The following is a 14,720-nucleotide window of genomic DNA, read 5'->3' on the forward strand; positions in this document are numbered from 1 at the left end:
CAGCCTCCCTCCATCAGCAACCTGGCTCTGCAGGAGCAGCAGCGTTGGAGCACCACAGGCTCCTACTGCTCCCCTCTGCCATTGCTGGAGACCATGAAGCCAGAAGGAACTGCAGGGATCCAGCAGCTGGATCTTTTACATGGTCTCCAGTGAGAACATTATCCACCTTACCAATTTCTTTCTTGAACTGTGATGCTTGGGCTAAACACAGCAACCCAGGAGCAATGGCAACTGATGTCAGAAAAGCAACCAACCTTCCTCAGCTCCTCCTTGAAGTCGCCTGGCATTTGCACACACAGGTCACATTAATGTTTTGGCCATCGGATCACATGCCAAGCCGGGTATTGTCCTCCTCTTTCTTTGCAGATCTTCCTAGGGTCACTGATGCCCTTATCCTCACATCTTAAGTACTTTTTAATTGAAGCAGTGGTGTCATGTGTGCTGTTTGCATACAGCTGTGCTTCTGTAGCCTCGGAGTCCCCACACCTCTGTGTCTGGCTGGGGTTGGGTGAGGACCCCAGGCAGGTGCCTCCTGGTTGGAGTGCAGTATGAATACCCTGAAGCTCATGCTGTAACACCAGTGAATACCACTTGCCCTTCTTCCAACACTTACAGGCTGGTGAGTTTTTGTTCCAGTCAGCAGGTTTTGGTATGGACAAAGTTACCGATCCTTCACCAAGTGCCACTTCAGCCCCGTAACTCCCACCCGTGTTGCAAGGCAAGGGGCTGCACGTGGCTCAGCACCAGCTGGTCTTCACCATACTTCCCTGCTCCCCTGGCTTCAGGTCCTGAACCTCTCCTTAGAGCAAACAAAGGGTACCTGCAGGCTTCCAGCCAGGTACACACCAGGCCTGCTGCACTCTGCAGCGGGAGGCAGCCCAGCCCAGTCAGCCACCACATGTTTTTTTTCACAGAGTCCCGGGCAAGCCAAGAAGCAGCTGTATTGGAGCTCATGCATCTGGTGCAGGATAGAAAACACTACCCATGGCTCTGTCCCTTATATCTAGGAAAAATCTGTCCATGCTGCTTTCTGGGAGCCCAGTGTAACTTGCACGCAACTGTTTGTTCTGGAAGGTCGCCCAGGTCAAAATGAGTCAACACAAGATGTTTCATCTCAAAGCAGGGCTCGGCAGAGCCTTCCGTACTTAGCAGAGGCCAGGCTACAGGCAGCCCATAGGTACAGGCAGGGAAAGGGTGTCTTGGAAGAAGGCTTGAGCCAAGACCTGTCTCTGGTGGTGACTGCAAGACTAGAAAGGTGGGGAAATCTCAACCCAGAGAGAGCCAAATCACTCTACGTTCCCTAAAGGTGATGTCTAGAGGGCCTGGCTCTAAAATAGCTGGGCAGGTCAGAAGTGCTTGGTGCTGCACAGTGATGAGCAGGAGCAGCAGGGGCACAGCCCAGGGGAGCATCTCCCCCCACTTGCTCAGCCACCCATAGCAGAGCTCTTCCCTGCTCAGCAAGAGCCCCAGGAGCTCCTTCAGTGAGATGGTCACTGCTGGCAGAGGAGGAGCAGGGGGACAGCCTTGTCCCACTCCTGGGTACAGCTGAGCACTCCAGCCCAGGCCAGCCCTCACCTCCCTGGCACTCCCACCAGGCATGTTCAGAGCTCCATGCCATGGCTCCGCAACACGCCCTACAGAGCTGCTGGTGTGGCAAACCCCACTGCTCCTACCCCCTGTTTTATACAGACAAGGCAGGAAAAGAAATGCCTGGGGGCCAACTCCCCACACCTAGGGTCTGTCACACCCCCGGAGAGGACCTTGTGCATGCAGCGCTGCCGGGGAGCTGCACAGGGGGTAAGCATCTCTGCCTGGCCTAGGTGGGCTGCGTTAGCCCAGGGATGGGGCTGGGCACTGCTGGAGGAAAGGGCAGCAGCACCGCACAGACGGGAGGGACCCCTGCCCTCCCTGCCCTTCAGCCAGCACTGCCTCCCAGCCACCAACCGGCACTGCAGCGGTGGGCAGGGATGCAGCACACACCACTGCACGCTTCGGGTTTTGGGGATTACACATGGCTTCACCAGTCTTCGGGCAGAAAGGCAGGGACTTCCAGCTCACTGGTGCACATGACAACACTGCAAAATAGTTGTCGAGGCAAATGGTGTTCTGGAAAACCTGACAGACCAGGGGAGGAGAGCCAAGGGGTGCACCTGGCCCCCCACTGCTCCTCAGCACAGCAGATGGGTGTCTTGGTCTCTCTGCAACCCCTGGGGACCCCTGGCATGGAGCACAGCCTGCCTGCCATCCAGGGAGAGGGAAAGTAGCCAGCCCCAAAGAGGCTGCTACATCTTTACTTCTCAGCCTTTCCTACCATGCAGCAGCTGGACTGGCACAAAGTTACTCATTTCAAAAGGCTCTGGCTTGTCTCCCCCTCAAAATCTTTCGGTGTGATTTATATTATGTCCCAAAATAGAAACAAATGGTTGAAGATGCAGCTTGCTGCAGGAGTTTCTTCCCTTTCCAAATGCAGCCCAGACTTCAAGGTGCAATAGAGGGGCACCAGGACCAAACACTGCTCTGAATGAGGTGTCACTCAGTGCATTGCTGGGCATCCTGCTGGGCATCCTGCTGGGCTCCCACATCTTGCTGAAGGATCCCCATGGCTGTGCTTGCTGCAACACCCCATGCCCCCAAAGCCTGCTGGTGCCAGGGGATGCACCCACTGGGAAGGACTGGCACACCTCCTCATCCCAACACCCAGACAAAAGCAGGTCTGATACCATCCTTGGAGCTTTATTTTTTTCTTCTCCTCTGCATAGACTCAGAAATACAAGATATCTGAAGAGTTTCCTAACTTCTTCTTTGGAAAGCCTTATCATGACATTGTTTTTAGAAGAGAACAAATGCAATAATATTACGCAGAAGAAAACGTACATTCTGCTCTACTGAATAGGGTTGCTGTCTTGGTGTTAGCTTTGGTTTTAACACTACTAAGTAGAAAAACTAATAGTATCTCAGGCATGATTGAACTCAGTCACAATAACTTACAAAGCCTTTGTTATTGTACAGAAAACAATACAATTAGACTCTGAAGAATTACTTTGACAAAGTCAGAAGCTCGTCATGCCTAATTTCCCCCAGCTTTCTGTAAGTCTATCAAACATACTGTATTAAAAATAACTTTTCTCTTCTGTCAAATAACAGACGATAGTTAATGTCTGCAGAAACCTCAGCTCTAAGCCACATGACCAACAACAGCATACCAGCACAGCCCCTGGGACGAAGGTCTGTGCTTCTGGGGCACATGAAATGGCAGGAGGGGAGAGCTTTGGCCAAATGAAGTGCTAGAATGGCTGTCATAAAAGGCTCAATAGAATTAAAATACCTTAAAGAGCAGAGGTCCAGTTTGCCAAAATCCCACTAGCTTTGGAATAAGAGATGATGTCTGTGGGTTTTGAAGTACCACCTAAATTGCATCACCCTAGTAAGGGACAGGCTGAGTTCAATCAGAAGCATGCACTTTTTCATCAGAAACTATTGAAAGAGTTTCTATTTGTTGAAACATTGTTTCCTAAAGTAAGAAGTATTTTGATATGCCATTTCTCTCAAGGTCTGTGCGTGCATGTGCATATGTTTTCCAACTAATATCAGGACTACTATTTTACAACTTATTTCTGAGAAACCCAGAATTGCAATAAACTGTGGTCCTGATTTCTGAGCTTTGTGGTATGCCCTGCACCAGAAGTGGGAATCTGTGCTTTTACAACACCCGAGGACAGAGGGATTACACAAACCTTCCTGAGGGACAGCAAATGCCTGAGCAATGAGCTCCTTGAACGGCTTTCCTGGTTGTGCTAAGCCTTACTCATACCGTTCTGAAAGGCTGTAATTTAAATTCTGGCTATTGCTTTACAGAAGAAGGAGACCATCCATCCACCTGGCAGAATTTGTGTTACTTCTGCTCCTCAGTGGATAACATTCATGCTCAATACTCCTATGGACCAACACATCTGGTATGTACAAATGACAGAACCCTTACCATTTCCAATGGGCTGTAAGGCGTCTGGCACGATGGGCTCCACAACTCAAGCATCCAGCTCAAGCGCCTTAGTGCTCCAATGCGGAGGCATGGAGTCATGACCAGCCCACAAGAATTAAAGCTAGGAGTTTCAAAGTGGTTTGAGGACCTTGGAGAACCCCAAATAATAGCTCTTACACACAGATACAGTTCCCAGTGCCCTATTGCTCCACTGAAAGTCCCCAATGAATCTGACGACCCCTTTGCTCCATCTTGGGGAGGAGTGCATCGTGCCTCACTTGCAGCATCAATAAACTTCCAAACTGAAACATAACCTCAGCCCAAAGAATAACTTGCTTCTTATTTTGAAAGAGGAACGGGGATATTTGCAATAACAGTCAAGCCCCTTGGCACCTCTGAAAGGTCTTCTTATCAAGAGCAAAGTACCTGTAGACTCAGGGAAAACATGAAATACCTCAGTTTGGTGGTTGCAGCTTCAGCTTATTTTGAACACCATCTCAGTGCTGGAGAGAGGGATGCCCTGCTGGCAAGGGATCGGCAGGTTGCTGGGTAGAACTAATGCTGCAAAATCTCCTGTCTCTGCAAGATGAATGTAAGCCACATGTGGAAAAAGCTATGCGCAGCCCACTGAGCTTCTTAAAAAAAGAAATAAAATACCATATCAAGAAAGCCATTTTCAGTAACTAGAACATGTATCACTCTTGCCCTATCTGGGATGCTGCTAGCTCCCTGCTGGGGATGGGAACCACATGCTGGAGAGAAGGAACACCACGGGCACATTGCTTAGCCAGCCCCACGCCCCCCTCTGCGCTGGGCAGTGCAGGGTCCCCACCATGCCAGTGGCTGTCTGAGGGTCTGCCTGCACCCCCATGCACTGGCTAACCCACTGCCCAGGAGGGTCTGCCTGCACCCCCCTGCACCGGCTAACCCACTGCCCAGGAGGGTCTGCCCGTGCGCACCCACTTCGGTAACCCACCACCAGGGAGCCGGGAGGGTAAGACTTGTGGACAGGTAGCTGGACAGATTGGGGTATTATTTTTGACATCCTAAAACCCCATGCAGGTTCGAGTTCATACTTTTCTGTAAACACCAAAAATGAAGAGGAGCCCAGAACTGACCCTTGGCTCTGCCAGCTGGGGCCGATTCCCCAGACAGCGGTCACCCCAAAATCCCACATTGCACCGACCACACCAGCCCCAGATTTACTGACAACGTCAGGTAGAAGAAAAAAGAAAAGAAACCTTTAGGAAATGGGCTTTGTGGCAGTCATCCTGAAGAGCTTTCCAGTTATGCTTTGGGTTGTAGGTACCGATTACATTTCAAGAAACACCGAGGCAATACTAGCGATGCTGACATTAAGAAAGGAAATGAGAAAATCTGAAGTTCAGCACCCTGAAGGTGGGGACAGATTCTTGGACCCCAGACACTATCTTGGACCAACCTAGTGTTATTTTGATTTTTAAAATTTTCTAAAAATAAGTAAATGTTAAGGCTAATAAGAGCAATCTGCTGTTTTTATTTATTTGTTTGTTTTTAAAGATGAGACAACACAAAGACAAAAATGTGGATTTAGCCAGGGAAGAAAACTATTTCTATGGGTTTCTGCCATGCATTTGCATCTGTCAAGATCAAGAAATTTTCAGTTCCAGCCAAAGAAAACTTCATGTGTATATTTTTGTCCCACAGTTGCAAGTGGCTGTTGCCATATGATTTCACTATGCAGTGTACCAGGAACCTTCCTGCAAAGCACAGGCACCAGACAAGCCTCATGGGGGGTGCAAACCATGTGTGTTCCCATGTGATACTTGGCACCAAATCCACCTGCCTGCTCCTCCCAGGACTTTCTTACATCCTGGCAGTGCTGACGGAGCCGCGCTGCAGCCCTGCCACCCCCAGCAGCGTGGCTCCCACTGGGCGTGCAGCAGACCAGTCTGCCTTTGCAGGGCACCCGGCCAGCTCTGGCACACATTAAACGCTGCAAAATCCAGGGACCCTGGCATTTAGCTCTTGCTCTAAACTCTTCATGGTATGATTGGAGCAGCCCCTGATTTTGTGCAAATATACAGAACAGCTGGGAAGCTCAGATCTAAAGTTGAAAGCTGACCTTCCCCACATGCTAAAGGTTGGCTTGACCCAGGCTTTGGTTTGGCCTCACAGCTGGAACAAAGTCACTAATGATCATTGTGGAGTGCCAACAGAATGAGCCTGGTCAGAGCTGTGCCCTGCTTTCCTCGGGATCGCCTGCTCCTTTACACCCTCCTGCAGGCATCCGCCCTCAACCCCGGTACTGCGCTGGCAGCACGGCTTTCCAGACTGAAAGGATCAAACTAGAGATTTCATGTTTCACTTGTTTTAGTCAAGCTACTCCCCACTACAGACTCTCGTGTTTTTGCCCAAGTTGTTCACTAGAGTCCTTGTGAACATCAGCAACACCCAAGAACATAATGGCAAACAAACACCAGCAGGAAGAAAATACAAACTGGAATAGCAGTTCCCTGTTTGACCTTACATAAAATTGGCTCCTACTGCAGTCAGTGCAGGCAAAAAGCTGAGTCGTAGATTTTATTTTATTTTTTTAACCCCTGTCCGCTAAAAACTTCGGAGTTCAACTTAAAAATAACCTCAGCACTGCCTCCCAGTGCTGAGCTGCCTGCAACACTTGGTTCACAGGACACAACAATACTTTGCACACTCAGAGATGCTCTGGAAAGGTTTAGCTCCATCATACCTGGGTTTATCCAGAGTTTCAGTATTGACTTCACTCTGAAAATCTGCCAGATCTGAAACCAAAGCTCCTTGTATTCACCTAACTAGTAATCCACACTGCTCCTAAAAGTATATATAGTTTTACCACAATATACCAGGCTTAAGGTCCCCAAAGGTCCTTCCAGCAACACCGCAGTTCTGGAAGGAGGTTTTATTTACTGTGCATTTCATAAGCACTGATTTCATCCTGCTATACAACACTCCCCAGGGACAGGCCAGCAGCGTGTTATCCCGTGCACTAACAACTAGTATCTCAGAACATGAATTTTTTTCTATATTGTCTTGAGTTCTTTATGTATCATTACCCCAAAGCTGGCGTCCAAGGGTATATTCCTTTGTTTACTCCCTCAGGCTTATGTCTGGGCTTGTGCTTGCAACTGCTTGTGGTCATACAGCTTTAAAAACTACTCATGTGCCTTGAGAAGAAGCTGCTGGGCACTGCGCAGCTGACTGACACCTTCCTGTTTTAAAATGTCTACAAAACTCCAACCAAAGAAAAAGCATAAAAATGGAGAGCTAGAAATCAAATTCTAGATCAATCTGAATATTTGCAGCCCCATATACAAACCGTCAGTTCAAAACACCCGCTTGGTCCGGCGAGTGAACCAAGCAGCACGGGCAAAGGCAGGCATGCTGCTGTGCCACGGCAGCACGACACACGACGCAGCGGCATTAAAAGGAGTGCACGTGCCAAAACAGTAGAGGCATTTCCAGTCTTTCATCAAGGCCATAGCCCTGACCTTTGATTCACACCAGTAAGGGATTGAATACACCTTTGGACTGATCTGTGAGGCGTTTCTCCCTTGCACTTTTCCAGAAGGCACCCCAGGCTCTGCTGATGGAGCCCCCAGGGTGCTTGCTGGGGCAGCGTCTCAGATGGGGCTTCCCCGGCGCCTCCATCTTCGCCCCTCTGGATCCAGCGCCTCGGAGAAAAAAGGCAGCACATTAGGACCAAGGCAAATCCATCCTCCCAGCTTTTTTTTCGCCTCTGAAGCTGTACTGAAAAAGTTTCTGCACAGGAGAAGTCTGCGGGGAGTTTGTGAGCATCTCTCTGGCAAAGTGCAGGGGGCAGAGCTAGGGGCAGTGGCCCCCGCTGGGTCCCCACCATGGAGCACGGCCCAGCTCCGGCGCTTGGCAGGGTGATAAATAAATAGTGAGGCTACGCATCCCTGCAAGCGCTGCACCTTGGCGTTGCCAACCACGTTGCACTAACCGCCTGTGTGACGGCTCCCTCCTCCTCTCCCAGCCCTCCAGTTTGCAGTTTCTGCATGGCAGGTCGTGTGCTGGCCATCTCCTTTACTAGGATGCAGTTGTTTGTCATATGGGATGGGCTTTGTTCGGTTTGGATTTTTTATTTTAATTCATTTTTAACAGAGCATCCTGATCTAGGAGTGGAATGGGGCGTTTCTCCTGTGTTATGGGATTAACCTACAGGAAGGTTTTGTGCAGAGACCACTCAAACAGAAAAGGTCTCCAGGACTTGGATTAATCAATCACCTGAGGACTATCCCCAGAGAATCCCTGCTTCAAAGGTGCTTCTCTTCCATGCTAACCGCTCTCTAAGCAGTGAGAGGGACACATGAAAACCCTCTGCCATACCCCCATTCAGCCACACGCCTGGAAAGTGTCCCCATAAGTATGCTTTTACCAGAGTATGCTGGAAGAAGTAGGGGTTTCCTCCCCATAAGAATGAAACAGCTTCATCGTGGAAGCCACTGCATACGTGCAAAAAGCAAACACCCAACAGATAGGTCGGTCCTGATGACGCTCCTTGAGAAAATCAGTCCTGGAAAAGAAAATAAATTATTGGGGAGGTAACCTGAATGGAAGTTTATTACGGACGACTGCTGGCATTACATACAGGCTTCACACACTCACCATTTCTATTTCTGGCAGCAGGTTTGGGTCTGATATCTGACAGCAACAAGCTTTGATGGTATTTGTAGAAGTTTTCTCAGCACAGAGCAACATTTTCCAGGCTGCTCCAGCACAGACATCAGCGACGCATGCACTCACCAGTACCTCAGCTGATACATCACCCAACCCCACAGATGGATGCTCCTCACCGAGCACACAGCTGCATCCTGGGGAGGTCTGGGAGCACCCGGGGACTCTTTAAAGCTGATTCCTTATGTTGTAGACTGATGCTACAAGCCTGCATCCCGATTAAGACAACTTAATTAACGTCCCCCAGTGGAAGGAAATCCAAGGAGTGGAGACGCAGCTGATGACAGGCACAGCGGCTGCTCTGAGGCGGTGAGCTGCAGCATCCAGCATCCCCCCATCAGAGCCGCCGCCTGATTCAGACCTGCAGAGCCACAGTAGTGCACTTCACACAACAAACTGATATGCATAGCTGATGGTTTTGGCCTCTAAGACACTTGAAGTTAGTATTGTGATGAAGAGAAAGTAGTGAGTAGTCTTCCCTTTCTAGAAGTGTTTTGGGTTTAGCCAAGTGCAATCCCTGAGTATAATTGCAGGAGTATTCGGGTCACGCGAGTAGCTGTTCCCCGGTCCCCCCTGCCAGGGAAAGGCCCGGAGCAGTGAGCTCATCCTGCACAGGATGGCTTGCAGACACCTCCCTGGCCACATTCAGGATGCGTGAATGACTTTTCCTTGAAGATGAGACTTCACCTGATGAAAGGCATTTAGGTTTAAAACTGATGTAAGCAGCCACCTGTAGAGTGACAGCAGACACACATAGCACAACTTGTGCAAGAGGCTGGTTTCCATCTGGGTGCCTGGTGAGCTGCATGGGGGGACACAGAGACACCCCTGAGTCCTCCAAGGGTGAAGTGGAGCTCCTCACCACCGGGTCCACTGCCCCTGGGCATCACACAGCCCTAGGACATGCCACTGCTCAGAGGAAGGAAAAAGCATCACGAGCAGTTGGGACAGAGACAGCAAAGTAACCAAATTATGTCCATTTTGGTTTGCTTGATACGTCTAATGTCACCTCTCCCTGTAGCTACACTGGCGATGCTGCTGCCCAAACCCAGGACTTCTTAATATTAAGAGGCTGTTAAATGCATTTTGTGCCACCTGCAGAGCTCTGCTTTGAGCCAGGTCTGGGGAAGCATAGTTCTCCTTCTGCTGATGAGAAAAGGTCACGAGAGTTTGAAAAGAGCAGGAACAAGCCATCAGAAGAATACTGATCATCGCCGACGTGCCTGGTCCCCGCAGCAGCTTTACTCCCAGACCCATAACGTGGCACGAGCTGCCAGCAGCAGCTCTGTGCAGCCCCTCTGCTGTGGGCAGTGCCAGCCATGGCTGCTGCCTGCTCCCAGGGCTGTGTGCCCTTGCATGCTCCCGTGGGCACCTGCCACCTCCCTGGGTGGAGGCAGCACGTGGTGCTCCCCAGAGCGCAGTCCCAGCCACGGCAGCGCTGGCATGCTCCTGGCACACCGCACAAGCTCGTTTTGCTTTGTTTAATTTTTAATTTGACACCTAATGAGTCTCTGGCAGCCACCTACAATTTCATGGAGATATCGCAGCTGTAAAAAAGAAAATCTGTGTCATAAAGCCCAAAAAAAAAATAATATCAGGAATGAACAGTCAGGCTATTCACATAAAGGAACTCAAGTACCTCCCGTTGTCTCCCAGACATGACCCTTAAAATGAGGCATGCTAAAAATAAAGCTGTGGCTAGGAAAAAGCAGAAAAATTGTTCCACATTCCTAGAAGCTTCCCAATTCACATCTCTGCCTTGGGACTCCTGCAAGGGCCAGAACATCAGGCCATTTCAAGATGAAGCAAATATCCTCATTCAGGAGATGCATTTAGGTAATGTTGGCATTTTAAAATTGCCCAGAATGGTAAAACAACATATTTGAACAAATAAAGCCAACGACTAGCCATTAAAGCCCCAGCAAAAATAATCTGAACCTGTCCATAGTATTGAAGGCCAAGATACAACTGTTTTTATATACCATTTAGCATCTCCCTTGTGAAGAAATTGAGCATTTGGGCATCTGGATTTCATCTGCACCCAAATAAGACCATGGGTGTGATGTTTTAGCCTCAGCTGGCTGCAGCTGGTAACGATGTGTTTGGATACTGCCACTCTCTCTCAGAAACACGTACATGGATGTGCGAGTACGTGCATGTTGGTATAAAAGATAAATAATGATTTAACAGCTAAGGTTAAACTTGAGTCATTCTTTTGCCCAAAGAGACAGCTTTATGAGCCAGCACAGAGGAGTATTTATTCGTAGTCAAGTAAAAAATATACAGTTTGAAGATAAGTGGCTTATCACGTAGCCAAAAGGCCTCTTACAGCATTCAAGACGTGCTGTCAGAGCGAGCCAAGAAACATCCTGCGCCTGCCTGCAGCGGGCAGCGCTGGGCATTGGCATCAGCATCAAGATGTGCCAACAGCCTCGAGGAAGAAGGATGTCTGATTTGTCTTTCCATGCAAAAACTAGCCGTTTCAACTGCTAGATAGCAACATAAATGCTTTCCCTCCCATCTCCAACTTAACAGCTAAAGCTGTCATTTCCCAGAACAGCCCGCACCAAGGGCGAGGTTCCACTAGCAGGGGCAGGCTATAACCAGACCAGAAATCCTCAGTTACTGCTCACGCTCAGGGCAAGGAGCAAACCTGCTCTGTCATCCGCAATATTATATACAAATACCATGTTGGTAAAAGCAGCCCATATCTCTTACCCGCCTGGAGGTGGCTTCTTTCTTCCTCAAGAGAAGTGTTTAACCAAGATTTTAGGCTTAAGTATCTAAGGCAGGAGCAAACGGCGCTGTGTTACAGAATGGGGACAGATATATTGGCAGTTGCGTTTTCTTGGGCAGGTCGGCTGTCCCTTCCGAGGGCTCCCTTTACAGAGAAATTAAAGTAGCAATTATGTTTTAAACCAGTCTGAAACATCCATAGGAAGGTTTTGGTCACCTGTTGTAAGCCTATTACACCGAAACGAATACATGTCCTCCTGTGCTGTGGCTGCAACCCCCATCAGCCAGCTGCCGGCCACCTCTGGGACACTGGTGCTTGCCACCCTCCGGACAGACCTGGTGTGGTGGCAGGGGCTGGGGTTCTACACCCATCTGATTGCTCATGTCGGTATCTCCTATTTCAGATTCATTGCTTCCAAAAAAATACAAGCCAGCACATGCTGTCAGCTGTATCCCAAAGTAGGGGGGATGGCAGGCATCAGCAGAGAGCCTGTGGAGAGCTGCAGGACCTAACGGCAGAGTCACAGAGGCAGTCACACAGAGGCTATCTTTCCCATTTCTTCCCAAGCAAACACTTGCTGGCAAAGGCAAGAGACCTTCAGGGAGCAACAAGCAAGAACCAAGCTACTGACCACAGCAGTCACAGCCCTCCCAGTTGTGGTACCTCTGCAGGGACCAGATGTTTCACAGCAGGGCAAGGGCAGACCTGCATTCGCTTTATTCCAGGGAACACACAGCCTGGAGCACTGACGGCTGGAAAAATGGAGTCCTGAAAAGGCCTAAGGCAAGAGCTGCTAAAATGAGGAGCAGGCTCAGCCCATCCACCTGAAAGACCTGCCAGCACTGGGAGCTTGCAAAGGTTTGTCTCCCTGCCCCAGGATGAGCTGCTGCCCGTGACGCCTCTCCCCACTTCCTCTGCTCAGAAAAGTTTATGTTACATGTTACATTCCCAACATACAGAACCTGGAAATAGCATAGTTATTCACAGTTCATATGAACAAAGTTTTAATACCTTTGTGGAAAAATTGTGGAGATCAATGGAGCTTCTACAGTGGAGCCAACTGAAGACAGGGTACTCACCTGATGGACAGGTAGTACTTATGAATTATTTTTTTTTCAATCAGCTTGTTATTCTGACACCCTGAAGTTATGGATTTCCTTTAAAGTGATAACTGGCACAAAGGTTTGGTTATTTAAAATTTTGCTTTACCATAATTGTCCTGTGGAACATATGAAACTTCTGCACCAGGAGAACAGCAGACAGCCTTCCAATAAGGCTAGGAGTCTGTGCCAGCATAGGGATTTTCACGCTATTTTAAGCATTTACAAGTTGTCTCAAGCCTTAAACGATAAAAACATCAAGTAGTGAGAGTGCACTGAACTCAATATTTTGCTATTCAGCTAGCCTAGTGGGAACACGCTAGTGCAAACATTTAAATGTAAGCACCAGCTGGAGGCATTTTCTTCAGCTGCTGCCGCAAGGCATTAACTGGGTGTTAACCAGAACTGCTGGATGCACGCGAAGGCGAGACCCAGGAGCAGCTGCCCTAGAAGGAAAGGTATTAGCTGCAGCCAGGGTGCCGTTACGGGGAAGGAACACAGATCCGCTTTAATAATAGCGCTAGGGCTGAAGGTGACAACAGATGACTTAAAAGGACCAACGGCAGGTTTTGCGGAAACAATGTAGAGGCTTAAGGAAGATTTTGTTAAGCCTAAATCATTAAAGAAAAGTTCTTTGGGCAGTTTCACGTCACCACCTTGCCAAGGGCAGGGTTTGGGAGGAGAGGTAAGTACAGAAGAGCCCATCAGATATCTGCGACACCTCCTGCTGCTCTTCTAGCCTTTTTACGTGCATCACATCAGGCTCACAAGTGCTTTTACTGACACCGCTGGATGGATAATTCATTTGTACGTGATAGAAACACAGACATACCAAGCACATGGGGCATCAAAGGGCATTTAGTCCTGGCTAGACCAGCTCACCCACCTGCAAACCACGCTCAGTCCATCTCAGCCCACCCCCAGGCTCGGCCGCAGCCCGGCTCCGCAGGCACCACTGCAGGTGCTGTGAGAAGTTCCGAGCTCCAGCTGGGCCAGATCTGAAGCCAATAAAATGCGTATGGGCCCGAGGAGCACCAAGTTGTGTGCGCTGTCAGGGCCACGCTGAAAAAGGCAGCGCTGCAGGCGCTCAGGCTTTCAAGGAGTGTCTACAGATAGAGATAAGAAAGTGGAACATACGTGGTGCTCGCCAGACCCACACCAGCAATTCTGCATGCTGAGGAATGACTAGTGACATGCTGGGGGGAGGCTGTGTCCTGCAGAGCCACTCCATGGGGGTGCAAGGGAGTTGGTTGATAAAAAAAACCCACAAAACAAACCAACAAACACCACCTTTTTCAAAAAATAGGGATTGGAAAATAATGTTTAAAAGATGAAGGTATGTTTTCTAGCAGTTTACCAAAGATTATCCATAGCCAAATAGCGAGGGAAGCAGAGTCCAGCGCTGAAGGAATGATTAATTTATTTTTAAAATAAGATGCTCTCAGTTTCCCAGGAGATTCTCTGAAAGGACAACATAGTGCCAAAACCTCCAGCTTTAGTTCTCATAGTCTCAGAACGACCCATTTATAAGCCTATACCAGGATAAAAATTGACAGCTCAAGAGGATCACCACGTCTCTGAAGACAGAGAACAAAAAGCCAAGAAGTTATTAGCGCCTGAAAAAGATATTCTCTTCGAGAAAAATGCTGCTGTATGCGTGTGAGTAGGAGATGGTAGGACAGCAGTCTCGTGTTTCTTCAGAGAACACACTCATTTCAATGATATCATGAATGATACTGTAATCATAGTTCAAATAAATATGTAAGTGAAAAGTGTTATTTTAAAATGTCTAGTTTCGTATCTGTTGAAAGAGCTGTTAAGAAGCCTCTCTCAGAGTGCTGGGATGCTTTTGTTCCAACAACACTTCCCACCAGCGCAAGCTGTGACTGGGCAGGAGGCTTTTAAGAGCTACATTTCTTTTAGTATTTTGTTGACACCCTCCGACTCAGAAAAATCTGTTACAAATCCAACGATCCAGTAACTAAAGTGACTAGAGACCAGTGATGTGTTAATCAAAGATTGCCAGGAGCAGCCAAAAGCCTCACTGTGCCATCAAATCGCATTGTCCCGTGGGTTTTTATGTGAAATGGCAAGACCTAAACACGAGAGCCCGCAAAGTGTGAAACCCAACTTTAACCTTCAATGTTGCATCTGCTCATGAAAGGTAACCTCGGTGCCAGTGCTTCCCCTT

This window comes from Falco naumanni, chromosome 8 (genome assembly GCF_017639655.2).
Source record: "Falco naumanni isolate bFalNau1 chromosome 8, bFalNau1.pat, whole genome shotgun sequence".
Taxonomy (NCBI): Eukaryota; Metazoa; Chordata; class Aves; order Falconiformes; family Falconidae; genus Falco; species Falco naumanni.